Genomic DNA, 14,644 nt, shown 5'->3' on the forward strand with positions numbered 1-14,644 from the left:
CCTAGTATTCATTCCACATTTCCTGCACCCAGGCTCCAAGTTTCAGGTCCCACATTTTATGACTATGGCACATGCAACCTGTGCTGGATGACCTAGTAACATTCCAGACTGCTAACGTAAAAGGGCTTTTTAGGGTGGACTGCACAGGACATGATCCTGACAACTAGGCATAGGAAATGTCTAGAGGCCTTATGATCTCTAGATATGATGTGGTCTGCTGTGGGACTTACTCTATCCACCTAGACCAGCACAACCTTTAGTATTAGACACTCTGAACTTCGCTGTATCTTTCAAGGTTCAGTTGAAACCAACCTGGCTAGTTTAAGCAGAAAGCAACCTGGCTAGTTTAAAAGAAAAGAATTCATATAAGGAATTAGGTAATACAAATTGTCAGGGAGGCTAGAGAATGACTCTGCAAGGATGACTCCAAACTGTCCCACCAGGGTAGCTACCCATTTTTGCTGCTATCAGGAAAGTAAGAAATGAGGACGTCATCACTGTACCTGTTAAGCTCAACAACACACTGCCGTGGCTGTGATTCAGGGATTGGAAGTCAACATCACCCTTGCTGCCCCTGAAACAGCCTCTCAACCCCTACATGGCTAGTGACTGGACCCTACAACCCTGCTGCAGACACGCCTCATACCTCTGCTGCCATACATCAGCAGCAAGCAGCAGGCGGGTGGCCTCCACCTCATTTCCAAATCCTGGCCATGACGTTTTAACTCTCCAGATTCTGCAGCACAGGAAGGGACAGTAGAAGGAGATGGGAATGGATGCTGAGTGCCAATCGGCAATACCCAGCAGCATGAATGGCACAGCAACGTGTCACTGAATCTAAAACTTAGGACCTCCAGAGCAAAAAATAGAGAATTAAAAATTGCTGGCTGGGAGCAGTGGTTTATGCCTGTAATCCCAGCACTGGGAGGATAAAAAAGGTGGATCAGCTGAGGTCTGTAGTTTGAGACTAGTCTGGCCAACATTGCGAACCGCCCCCCCCCCCCCCGCCCACTAAAAATACAAAAATTAGGCTGGGTGCGGTAGCTCATGCTTGCAATCCTAGCACTTTGGGAGACCAAGGAAGGCAGATCACCTGAGGTCAGGAGTTTGAGACCAGCCTGGCCAACACGAAACGCCTCTTTACTAAAAATACAAAAAAAGTAGCCAGGTGTGGTAGCACACACATGTAGTCCCAGCTACTCGGGAGGCTGAGGCATGAGAATCGCTCGAACCCAGGAAGCAGAAGTTATAGTGAGCAGAGATGGTGCCACTGCACTCCACCGTGGGTGGCAGAGTAAAACTCTATCTAAAAAAAATACGTAAATAAAAATAAAAATACAAAAATTAGCTGGGTGTGGTAGCACAGAACTGTAATCCCAGCTACTTGGTAGGCTGAGGCATGAGAATCACTTGAGCCTGGGAGGTGGAGGTTGCAGTGAGCTAAGATGGCACCACTACACTCCAGCCTGGGTGACAGAGCAAGACTCTGTCAAAAAAAAAAAAAAAAAAAAAAAAAAAATTTCTAAGGGATGACTTCCTGGAAAACAAGGAACCCTATCTCCCCAAAAGGAAATGAGAAAGCATTGCAGCAGGCACGATTTGTTCCCCTTGTCTCTTCCTTAATTGTTTTGATTTAAGATATCATAGAATATTTGGAGCTGTTTATTAGTTTCTCCAATGCCAGAGTAATTGATTGAAGTATCAGGGTATAACCCCTTGTCTGGTAACTGACACATTTTTGAGTACTGATTGATGTTGGGAGACAGCTTCTGTCAAGAAGTTGACCTTCTGGAGTGCTACAAAGGATACATTCATGAAAACCTCTAGTGGTTAGGGACAAATTGTGAATACCCACAGGGTGACTTTTGCACATAAGAAAGCAAAAAACAGGCTGGGTGTGGTGGCTCACACCTGTAATCCTAGTACTTTGAGAGGCTGAGGCGGGCAGTTCACTTGAGGTCAGGAGTTCAAGACCAGGCTGGCCAACAGGGCAAAATCCCATCTCTACTAAAAATACCAAAAAAAAAAAAAAAAAAAAAAGGCGTGGTGGTGTGTGTCTGTAATCCCAGCGACTCAGGAGGCTGAGGCAGGAGAATTGCTTGAACCTCAGAGATGGAGGTTGCAGAAAGCCAGGATCACTGCACTCCAGCCTTGGTGACAGAGTGAGATCCTGTCTCAATAAATAAATAAATAAATAAAAATTAAAAAAGGAAAAACCAAACCCCCTACCCCTAACACCAGGACATGTTCTGGCCTGACAGTGCCTTGTAGAAGCACTTGCTCTAACTGGGTAAAGGGACAGTGTTATGATGCCAGCAGGCTCCAAGTTCCTAATGGTACAAGTACTTGACCCAGGATAGGATGCTGCTGACTTATTTTTCACCAAACCACAACAGTCCTCCCACTAATATATGCACAGAGCCAAGAGTTGTGCTTGAGTAGGATGGGGAGCATGCTCCCTTTCATGGTAATGCTTTGCATGAAAACATAGCAGGAGAGTGATATGGTTTGGCTGTATGTCCTCACCCAAATTTCATCTTGAATTGTAGCTCCCATAACCCCCATGTGTTGTGAGAGGAACCCAGTGGGAGGTAATTGAATCATGGGAGAAGGGTGCTGTTCTCATGATGGTGAATAAGTCTCAGGAGATCTGATGGTTTTATAAAGGGCAGTTCCTCTGCACACTCCTTCTTGCCTGCCACCACATAAGACATGCCTTTGCTCCTCCTTCACCTTCCACCATGATTATGAGGCCTCCCCAGTCACGTGGAACTGTTTTTTGCTTTCTTATAGTGCAAAAGTCACCCCATGGGTATTCACAATTTGTCCCTAAATTCATTAAACCTCTTCTTCTTTAAAATTACCCAGTTTTGGGTATGTCTTTATTAGCAGCATGAGAACAGACTAATACAGAGAGAAATGAGGATCTGGGGAAGCTGCCCCCAATATTTCAATATAGGTTCTTTCTATTTTCCCTAAGTGTTGGCCAGTCTGAGAAGTAAAGAGAAAGAATACAAAAAGAGGAATTTTACAGCTGGGCCTCCAGGGGTAACATCACATGTAGGTAGGTCTGTGATATTCCCTGAGCCACAAAACCAGCAAGTTTTTATTAGCGATTTTAAAAGGGGAGGGGAGTATGAACATGGAGTAGGTCACAAAGATCACATGCTTCAAATGGCAATAAAGATCACAAGGCAAAGGCAAAATTCGAATTACTGATGAGGGTCTATGTCCCACTGTGCACATATTGTCTTGATAAACATCTTAACAGAAAACAGGGTTCAAGAGCAGAGAACTGGTCTGACCAAAATTTACCAGGCTGAAAGTTCCCAATCCTAGTAAGCCTGAGGGTACTGCAGGAGACCAGGGCATAGTTCAGTCCTTATCTCAACTGCATAAGACAGACAGTCCCAGAGTAGCCGTTTATAGACCTTCCCCCAGGAATGCATTCCTTCCCCAGGATATTCCTTGCTGGAAAAAGAATTCAGCAATATCTCTCCTACTTGCATGTCCATTTATAGGCTCTGTGTAAGAAGAAAAATATGGTTCTCTTCTGCCCGACCCTGCAGGCAGTCAGACCTTATGGTTATCTTCCCTCGTTCCCTGAAAATCACTGTTATTCTGTTCTTTTTCAAGGTGCACTGATTTCATATTGTTCGAACACACATGTTTTACAATCAATTTGTACAATAGTGGTCCTGAGGTGATGTACATTCTCAGCTTACAAAGATAACGGGATTAAGAGATTAAAGTAAAGTCAGGCATAAGAAATTATAAGAGTAGGAGTGGTGAGAGAGGGCATCACTGTCTTGTGCAAGTTTTCAAGGGGAATGCTTCCAGTTTTTGCCCATTCAGTATGATACTGGCTGTGGGTTTGTCATAAACAGCTCTTATTATTTTGAGATATGTTCCATCAATACCAAATTTATTGAGAGTTTTTAGCATGAAGGGCTGTTGAATTTTGTCAAAGGCCTTTTCTGCATCTATTGAGATAATCATGTGGTTTTTGTCTTTGGTTCTGTTTATATGCTGGATTATGTTTATTGATTTGCATATATTGAACCGGCCTTGCATCCCAGGGATGAAGCCCACTTGATCATGGTGGATAAGCTTTTTGATGTGCTGCTGGATTCGGTTTGCCAGTATTTTATTGAGGATTTTTTCATTGATGTTCATCAGGGATATTGGTCTAAAATTCTCTTTTTTTTGCTGTGTCTCTGCCAGGCTTTGGTAACAGGATGATGTTGGCCTCATAAAATGAGTTAGGAAGGATTCCCTCTTTTTCTGTCAATTGGAATAGTTTCAGAAGGAATGGTACCAGCTACTCCTTGTACCTCTGGTAGAATTCAGCTGTGAATCCGTCTGGTCCTGGACTTTTTTTTGGTTGGTAGGCTATTAATTATTGCCTGAATTTCAGAGCCTGTTATTGGTCTATTCAGGGATTCAACTTCTTCCTGGTGTAGTCTTGGGAGAGTGTATGTGTCCAGAATTTATCCATTTCTTCCATATTTTCTAGTTTATTTGCATAGAGGTGTTTATAGTATTCTCTGATGGTTGTTTATGTTTTTGTGGGGTCAGTGGTAATATCCCCTTTATCGTTTTTTATTGTGTCTATTTGATTCTTCTCTCTTTTCTTCTTTATTAATCTTGCTAGCGATCTATCAATTTTGTTGATCTTTTCAAAAAGCCAGCTCCTAGATTCATTGATTTTTTTTGAAGAGTTTTCCCTGTCTCTATCTCCTTCAGTTCTGCTCTGATCTTAGTTATTTCTTGCCTTCTGCTAGCTTTTGAATGTGTTTGCTCTTGCTTCTCTAGTTCTTTTAATTGTGATGTTAGGGTGTCAATTTTAGGTCTTTCCTGCTTTCTCTTGTGGGCATTTAGTGCTATAAATTTCCCTCTACACACTGCTTTAAATGTGTCCCAGAGATTCTGGTATGTTGTATCTTTGTTTCACTGGTTTCAAAGAACATCTTTATTTCTGCCTTAATTTTGTTATGTACCCAGTAGTCATTCAGGAGCAGGTTGTTCAGTTTCCATGTAGTTGAGCGGTTTTGAGTGAGTTTCTTAATCCTGAGTCCTAGTTTGATTGCACTGTGGTCTGAGAGACAGTTTGTTATAATTTCTGTTCTTGTACATTTGCCGAGGAGTGCTTTACTTCCAACTATGTGGTCAATTTTGGAATAAGTGCGATGTGGTACTGAGAAGAATGTATATTCTGTTGATTTGGGGTGGAAGTTCTGGCTAGAGCAATCAGGCAAGAGAAAGAAATAAAGGGTATTCAATTAGGAAAAGAGGAAATCAAATTGTCCCTGTTTGCAGATGACATGATTCTATATTTAGAAAACCCCATCGTCTCAGCCCAAAATCTCCTTAAGCTGATAAGCAACTTCAGCAAAGTCTCAGGATACAAAATCAATGTGCAAAAATCACAAGTATTCTTATACACCAATGACAGACAAACAGCAAATCATGAGTGAACTCCCATTCACAATTGCTTCAAAGGGAATAAAATACCTAGGAATCCAACTTACAAGGGGTGTGAAGGACCTCTTCAAGGAGAACTGCAAACCACTGCTTAATGAAATAAAAGAGGACACAAACAAATGGAAGAACATTTCATGCTCATGGATAGGAAGAATCAATATCGTGAAAATGGCCATACTGCCCAAGGTAATTTATAGATTCAATGTCATCCCCATTAAGCTACCAATGACTTTATTCCCAGAATTGGAAAAAACTACTTTAAAGTTTATATGGGGGCCAGGCGTGGTGGCTCAAGCCTGTAATCCCAGCACTTTGGGAGGCCAAGACAGGCAGATCACGAGGTCAGGAGATCGAGACCATCCTGGCTAACACGGTGAAACCCTATCTCTACTAAAAAATACAAAAAGGTAGCCGGGCAAGGTGGCGGGCACCTGTAGTCCCAGCTACTTGGGAGGCTGAGGCAGGAGAATGGGGTAAACCCGAGAGGCGGAGCTTGCAGTGAGCTGAGATCCGGCCACTGTACTCTAGCCCGGGTGACAGAGTGAGACTCTGTCTCAAAAAAAAAAAAAAAAAAAAAAGTTAATATGGAACCAAAAAAGAGCCCCCATTGTCAAGACAATCCTAAGCCAGAAGAACAAAGCTGGAGGCATCATGTTACCTGACTTCAAACTATACTACAAGGCTACAGTAACCAAAACAGCATGGTACTGGTACCAAAACAGAGATATAGACCAATGGAACAGAACAGAGCCCTCAGAAATAATACCACGCATCTACAACCATCTGATCTTTGACAAACCTGACAAGAACAAGAAATGGGGAAAGGGTTCCCTATTTAATAAATGATGCTGGGAAAACTGGCTAGCCATAAGTAGAAAGCTGAAACTGGATCCCTTCCTTACACTTTATACAAAAATTAATTCAAGATGGATTAGAGACTTAAATGTTAAACCTAAAACTATAAAAACCCTAGAAGAAAACCTAGGCAATACCATTCAGGACATAGGCATGGGCAAGGACTTCATGTCTAAAACACCAAAAGCAATGGCAACAAAAGCCAAAATTGACAAATGGGATCTAGTTAAACTAAAGCGCTTCTGTACAGAAAAAGAAACTACCATCAGAGTGAAAAGGCAACCTACAGAATGGGAGAAAATTTTTTGCGATCTACTCATCTGAGAAAGGGCTAATACCCAGAACCTACAAAGAACTCAAACAAATTTATAAGAAAAAAACAACCCTATCAAAAAGTGGGCAAAGGATATGAACAGACACTTCTCAAAAGAAGGCATTCATGTAGCCAACAGACACATGAAAACATGCTCATCATCACTAGCCATCAGAGAAATGCAAATCAAAACCACAATGAGATACCATCTCACACCACTTAGAATGGCGATCATTAAAAAGTCAGGAAACAACAGGTGCTGGAGAGGATATGGGGAAATAGGAACACTTTTACACTGTTGGTGGGACTGTAAACTAGTTCAACCATTGTGGAAGACAGTGTGGCTATTCCTCAAGGATCTAGAACTAGAAATACCATTTGACCCAGCCATCCCATTACTGGGTATATACCCAAAGGATTATAAATCATGCTGCTATAAAGACACATGCACACGTATGTTTATTGCAGCAGTATTCACAATAGCAAAGACTTGGAACCAACCCAAATGTCCATCAATGACAGACTGGATTAAGAAAATGTGGCACATCCACATCATGGAATACTATGCGGCCATAAAAAAAGATGAGTTCATGTCCTTTGTAGGGACATGGATGCAGCTGGAAACCATCATTCTCAGCAAACTATTGCAAGAACAGAAAATCAAACACTTCATGTTCTCACTCATTAGTGGGAATTGAACAATGAGAACACTTGGACACAGGAAGGGGAACATCACACACCCAGGGCCTGTTGTGGGGTGGGGGGAGGGGGGAGGGATAGCATTAGGAGATACACCTAATGGGTGCAACACACCAACATGGCACATGTATACATATGTAACAAACCTGCACGTTGTGCACATGTACCCTAGAACATAAAGTATAATAAATAAATTTAAAAAAAAAATTTAAAAGAAGAGTTACAGGAAGTTCTTCAGATTGAAGGGAAATTACCCCAGAGGGAAAATCAGAACTTCAGGAATGAAGGAAGAACAACAGAAATTGTAGACATCTGTGTAAATATAACAAACCATTTTATCCTCTAAAAAAAGAAAAAAGAAATTATAAGAGTATTATTAGGGAAGTGATAAATGTCCATGAAATCTTCACAATTTATGTTCAGAGATTGCAGTAAAGACTGGTGTAAGAAATTATAAAAGTATTGGCCGGGCGCGGTGGCTCAAGCCTGTAATCCCAGCACTTTGGGAGGCCGAGACGGGCGGATCACGAGGTCAGGAGATCGAGACCATCCTGGCTAACACAGTGAAACCCCGTCTCTACTAAAAATACAAAAAACTAGCCGGGCGAGGTGGCGGGCGCCTGTAGTCCCAGCTACTCCGGAGGCTGAGGCAGGAGAATGGCGTAAACCCGGGAGGCGGAGCTTGCAGTGAGCTGAGATCCGGCCACTGCAGTCCAGCCCGGGCTACAGAGCAAGACTCCGTCTCAAAAAAAAAAAAAAAAGAAATTATAAAAGTATTAATTCTGGGAACTGATAAATGTCCATGAAATTTTCACAATTTATGTTCTTCTGCCTCAGCTCCAGTCGGTCCCTCCATTCGGAGTCCCTGACTTCCTGCAACAAATGAGGATGTCCTGTTTTCTGACCTGTGGGAATGTATTCCTCAAGTGATGCCTGGTTAGTAATGATCAGCTGTTTTTCTGTCTTAGGTGGCCCAATCCATAGGCTGTGAAAAATAAGTTTCTAGGGAAGAACATAAGGGTGGCACTTTGTGATGATACTCAGCAGGCTTCTCCCACAGGTCTGTTCCAATTGCAGTGTCTTCTCTGTGGATGATGCATTTACAAGATGTTCACTTTCACAGCTTGGTGCCTATGGCTTATGGATAGAGACGCACAGAGGCCATTAGTCCACCCAGAGGTCTGAAAAATCATTGAACCCGAGCGCAGTAGCTCACACCTGTAATCCCAGCACTTTGGGAGGCCAAGATGGGCAGACCATCTGAGGTCAGGAGTTTGAGACCAGCCTGACCAACATGGTGAAATCCCATCTCTACTAAAAATACAAAACTTAACTGGGTGTAGTGGAGGGTGCCTGTAGTCCCAGCTACTCAGGAGGCTGAGGCAGGAGAATCGCATGAACCCAGGAAGCAGAGGTTGCAGTGAGCTGAGATTACGTCATTGCACCCCAGTGTGGGTAACAAGAGTGAAACTGTCTCAAAAAAAAAAAAAAAAAAAAAAAAGCAAATCATTGAACAAAGTCATCACAGGACAATATATATTTCCTCAGACTCAAGAGGTACATGATAACCATGGCTGCATGTTCAGGGCCATGCAGTCCATATGGACATACCCAGCCACTGGATTGTATACATTGGCTATATTTGATTCCCATATGGGGAAGATAGAAAAAGGCTACACCACCTCACTAAGACTGTCCATATTGCTCCCCACAACAGGCAGGGCCAGAACAATTGCAAATGCACTATACCTGTAGCCACCCTGGAAAATCACAGAGCATTTTCTGATGTCCAAAAGAGGCCACCAATAAAACTTCTCCAGTCAGCATTCAGGCAGGACAGGCAATGAACAAAATGGAGGACATTCAAGCTATCACTGGGGAGACACATTACTGTCACCTTCAGGATTTGGGATGTGTGTGGTTTATTACAGGAGCGATTTATGAGAAGCTTGTCATGGCAACTGTTAGGGTGCTAAACTTAAAACCACAGACAACTGTATTCCCTTTTTTTTTTTTTTTTTTTTCCAGAGGCAGGGTCTCACTCTGTCCCCCAGCTGAAGTGCAGTGGTGCAATCATAGCTCACTATAGCCTCAAACTCCTGGCCTCAAGCGACTCTCCCAAAACGATGCTCCCACTTTGGCCTCCTAAAGTGCTGGGATTACAGGTGTAAGACACAGCACCCAGCCTCCCCACATTGTTTTTTTTTGTAATCTTTGTATTTACTGTGGCCAGCCACTGTCAACATCTGTCCTAGTGAGGAGTACTCAGAACAATAGAAAGCCACTTGAGGAACTACACACAACTCACCTTTTCTCAGGGGTTCCCTGAGTTTCCACTGAGACTGGATGTGTGTGATACTTGAATAATAGAGTCAGGAGCAGCTGGGCACTTCCCAAAAAGATGTAAGAATAGAAGCCGCCCACCTGGTCAGGAGGCATCTGATTTGTCAGGAGCAATATGGTAGAGTGTGGATAACTTGTGTTGCAACAGATGTGGGTTCCACCTGCCTTCATCCAACAAGGCGCTATAATGTCCTTGCCTGTAACTGATTCCAAAGGCAAAACCATCCCCTCTGCATCTCCAGGTTCTGGGCCACCATCTCTCCTCTCCTGGAAGGAATCATGAAGCGGTCACCACAAAATATGTTGCACCTCAATGGAAGTCAGTGTTTGCTTGTTTGTTTGTTTGTCTGTTTGTTTGCTTTTAGAGATGGGGATGTCACTATGTTGCCCAGGCAGGAGCACAGTAGTTATTCACAGGCATGATCCCACTACCGATCAGCACAGGAGTTTTGACCTGCTCTGTTTCCAACCTGGGCCAATTCACCGCGCCTTAGGCAACCTGGTGGCCCCCTGCTCCCAGAAAGTCACCATACTGATGCTGAACTTAATGCACACACCCAATCAGCATAGTGCTCAGAGCTCCTGGGTTCCAGTGATCCTCCTGTCTCAGCCTCCTGAGTCGCTGGGACTACAAGGCATGTACCACCACACCCAGCCAAGGTTTCTTATTAATATTAGTTTAGGCTGGGCATGGTGGCTTGTGTCTGTAGTCCCAGCTACTCAGGAGGCTGAGGTGAGAGGACCACTTGAACCCAGGAGTTCAACACTAGCCTGGGCAACATAGTGAGACCCTGTCTCTACAAAAAATAAAAAATTAGCCAGGCATGGTGGCACACACCTGTTGTCCCAGCTACTCAAGAGGCTGAGGTGGGAGGATTGCTTGAGCGTGGGAGGTTGAGACTGCAGTGAACTCTGATTGTGCCACTGAACTCCAGCCTAGGTGACAGAGTGAGGACTGACTCAAAAGAAAAAAAAAAAAATCCATTTAACCCAAGGGCAACTCTGAGTTTTCCCTGCCAATGTAGGGCGTTCACATTTATTCTTAGGTGTACGCATCTTCCCCTGGATTAGATACAGTGGTCACTGCCTCTTGAGTCAATTCCAAATACCCTCTCAATCTGTATTTTACTCCCAGTTGAAGCCCTGACTTTATAGAAAATGTAATAGGTGGACGTTTGGACAGGATGGCAGGCACAGGAATAGTCCTCTGGTATGATTGCCTCAGTTTGGTTGTTGTTGTTTGATTGTACTTTTTATTACAGAGAACTTTTAATATACAAAGTACATTTATTGTAAATATCCTTTATGAGATAAAGAAAGTTCCGTTATGGGACAGAAAGACTTAACAGCAAGGCTGTAACCCATTTCCTGTCTTTCCTAGGGTTCAGGGAAAAAGAAATGATCCTGGTCAAATCTTATAAACACGCTACTAACTCATACCCTTGGTAAACACATGAATAGAATTTACTGGCCGAAAAATAATAGGAAATCCTTATTTATGAAACATTCTTAACTGGATATACCTGGCCTGTCTAGGTTGCTTACTATATATAACCCTGGAACTTACATATTTATGGGGAACTTGGCTAGCCAGAAAATGGAGGACAGTCATATAATACACTGTGTAATTAACTGGATATAAGATGGAGATGTTCCATAACCAAAATGTTTCCCTTTCTATAAGTAATGGCATCCACTCCTTGGCCTTGGACTTGCTTCGGCATGCTCCACAGCTGGGCCCCGCCCTGGTCACCCTGGCCTCAATGTCACTACCGAAGCCTCTCCTGAAAGTTGCTGCGGTTTCCCATTCTAGGGCCCCTGTGGCTTCTGGCCCCACCCGCTGCACCAGCATCATCGGCCATTTGGTGTTTTCTTATAGAAGATGCAATTTGCTAATATTTTGTTTAGATGGATATCCATGATTGAGATTGACCCTTCATTTTTATTCTTGTCATTTCTTACCAGGTTTGGTTTCATGGTTATGATGCAGCACAGGTGAGCCCTGTCCTGTATATAACCATGAAACCAAAAAGTGGTTTTAAAAAGTCTTGGAGCGGCCGGGCGCGGTGGCTCAAGCCTGTAATCCCAGCACTTTGGGAGGCCGAGACGGGCGGATCACTAGGTCAGGAGATCGAGACCATCCTGGCTAACACGGTGAAACCCCGTCTCTATTAAAAAATACAAAAAACTAGCCGGGCGAGGTGGCGGGCGCCTGTAGTCCCAGCTACTCCGGAGGCTGAGGCAGGAGAATGGCGTAAACCCGGGAGGCGGAGCTTGCAGTGAGCTGAGATCCGGCCACTGCACGCCAGCCTGGGCGACAGAGCCAGACTCCATCTCAAAAAAAAAAAAAAAAAAAAAAGTCTTGGAGCAACTTTTATCAAAGCAGCAGTGCACCGTGGCGGCAGAGGTACCACTCCTTGCAGAACAGGGTTACCCCATAGGCAGTGTGCCCAGAATAGCAGTTCAGAGGCAGGCCTGCATTCATATTTTTACTTTTAATTATATGCAAATATTATCTTTGCATATAATATAATAAGGGGCAATTTATGCAGAAATTTCTAGGAAAAAGGTGGCAATTTCCTGGCTATCAGGGTCATTGCCACGTAAAGGGGTGGTAAATTCTGGGTGTTGCCATGGCAATGGTAAACTGACATGGCATACTGGTAGGCATGTTTTATGGAAAGCTGTTTCCGCCCTAGACCTGTTTTAGCTAGTCCTCAGTTTGGTCCAGAGTCTAAGCCCCAGCTCTGGAGTCCAGTCCTGCTTCCTACCTCAGTCATGCCAACTTCATGCAATGCACTGGAAAGTTCTCACTTTTTCTCTTCTCTGGAAGAATTTGTATAGGATGGTAATTACTCAGCCTCTGCCACAGTCCACTTTTTGACTACTCCACATCCACACTCATTCTTCTTCCAAAATATAAAACACATTGATCTTCTCCCTGAGAGGTATTCTAAAGTCCCATCCAAAGTGACTGCATCATACTTAAAGTCTCGGTATAACATGCAGTCTTCTCCATCAAATTCAGATGTGTAAAGACGTTATCTGTCTATCATTCAACACTCCCAGTATACAATGAGAGAGAAGAAAGGATGACTACAACTTTTTAAAAACCTATCATTCAAAAAGCAGAGATTATTTTTGTTGGCTTGTTTGAGATAGGGTCTCGCTGTCTCACCCAGGCTGGAGTACAGTGAGCATCAAGGCTCACTACAGCCTCCACCTGCCTGGCTAAAGGGATCCTCCCTCCTCAGCCTCCCGAGTAGGTGGGACTACAGGTGTGCATCACCAGACTCAGCTGATTTTTAAATTTTTTTGTAGAGATGAGGTCTTGCTATATTGCCTAGGCTGGTCTCAAGCTCCTGGGCTAAAGCAATACTCCCACTTTGGCCTCCCAAAGTGTTGAGATTACAGGCATGAACCACCCTGCCCTGCCGATTCTTAGTTCTTGATCAACCAATTAGTCAGCCCCTGGATGGATTCTCTGGAAGGATCTTCCTAGTCCATTTTTCTCTATGTCCACCTCCAGGGGGGGCATTGGAGAAAATGTTCTTGGCAGCTGCCCAGCTGTGCTGATTACTAATCTGTTGACTCATGGCTTTAAACCCACTGTCTATGGTCTGTTTTCTAATGCCAGAGCTGAAATTGAAAACCACCATTATTTTTTTCCAGCTGCCAGTAGAGTACACCAGAGGGAAACTTCTAAGCTAGAAGCTCTTGTCAATTTCTTATACCTATCAGCATCCCCTCAGCAATGATTTTTCACCCAGTAGCTGCAGTTTATTCCAGTATCAGCAGTTGATTTGTTTGCACTTTTCTACCATTCACAGAATCATCAGCTTCACTGTGGTCCCCTCAAAGACATCTGTCACTGACAAGCAGCCTCCTTGCCTCAGATGTCAGGGTTCTAGCTAGGGTTGCCAGACTTAGCAAAGAAAAACACAGAGTATCAGTTAAATTTGAATTGTAGATAAACAATAAATAATTTAAAAGTATAAGTATGGTCGGGCGTGGTGGCTCAAGCCTGTAATCCCAGCACTTTGGGAGGCCGAGACGGGTGGATCACAAGGTCAGGAGATCGAGACCATCCTGGCTAACACGGTGAAACCCCATCTCTACTAAAAAATACAAAAAACCAGCCAGGCGAAGTGGCGGGCGCCTGTAGTCCCAGCTACTTGGGAGGCTGAGGCAGGAGAATGGCGTGAACCCGGGAGGCGGAGCTTGCAGTGAGCTGAGATCCGGCCACTGCACTCCAGCCTGGGTGACAGAGCAAGACTCCGTCTCAAAAAAAAAAAAAAAAAAAAAAAAAAAAGTATAAGTATGTTCCAAATCTCACATAGTGTATAGTTTGACTAAAATTATTCATAGTTGACTGGTCGTGGTGGCTCACGCCTTTAATCCCAGCACTTTGGGAGGCTGAGGCAGGCAGATCACCTGAGGTTAGGAGTTCAAGACTAGACTGACCAACATGGTGAAACTTATCTCTACTAAAAATACAAAATTAGCCAGGCATGGTGGCACATGCCTGTGATCCTAGCTACTTGGGAGGCTGAGGCAGGAAAATCACTTGAACCCAGGAGGCAGAGGTTGCAGTGAGCCAAGATCGTGCCATTGCATTCTAGCCTGGGCAACAAGAGTGAAACTCCATCTCAAAAAATAAAAAAAAATAATAAAAATAAATTATTCATAGTTTATCTGAAATTCTAACTTAAAGAAGTGTCCTGTATTTTACCTGGCAATCTTAGTTCTAACTTCTAAATTGGAATAATTTCTCCCTCTTCCTATGATTCTCAGATATAAGGGTGGCAGATACTTCTTCCAGTTATTCTCTTTATGCTACTTTAGTTTCCTTTTTTGCCTTTGGTTCTCTAATACTTGCTTTAAAAATATTTACAGGGCCAGGTGTGGTCGATCATGCCTGTAATCCCAGCACTTTGGGAGGCTGAGGCG

This window comes from Chlorocebus sabaeus, chromosome 20 (genome assembly GCF_047675955.1).
Source record: "Chlorocebus sabaeus isolate Y175 chromosome 20, mChlSab1.0.hap1, whole genome shotgun sequence".
Classification (NCBI taxonomy): Eukaryota; Metazoa; Chordata; class Mammalia; order Primates; family Cercopithecidae; genus Chlorocebus; species Chlorocebus sabaeus.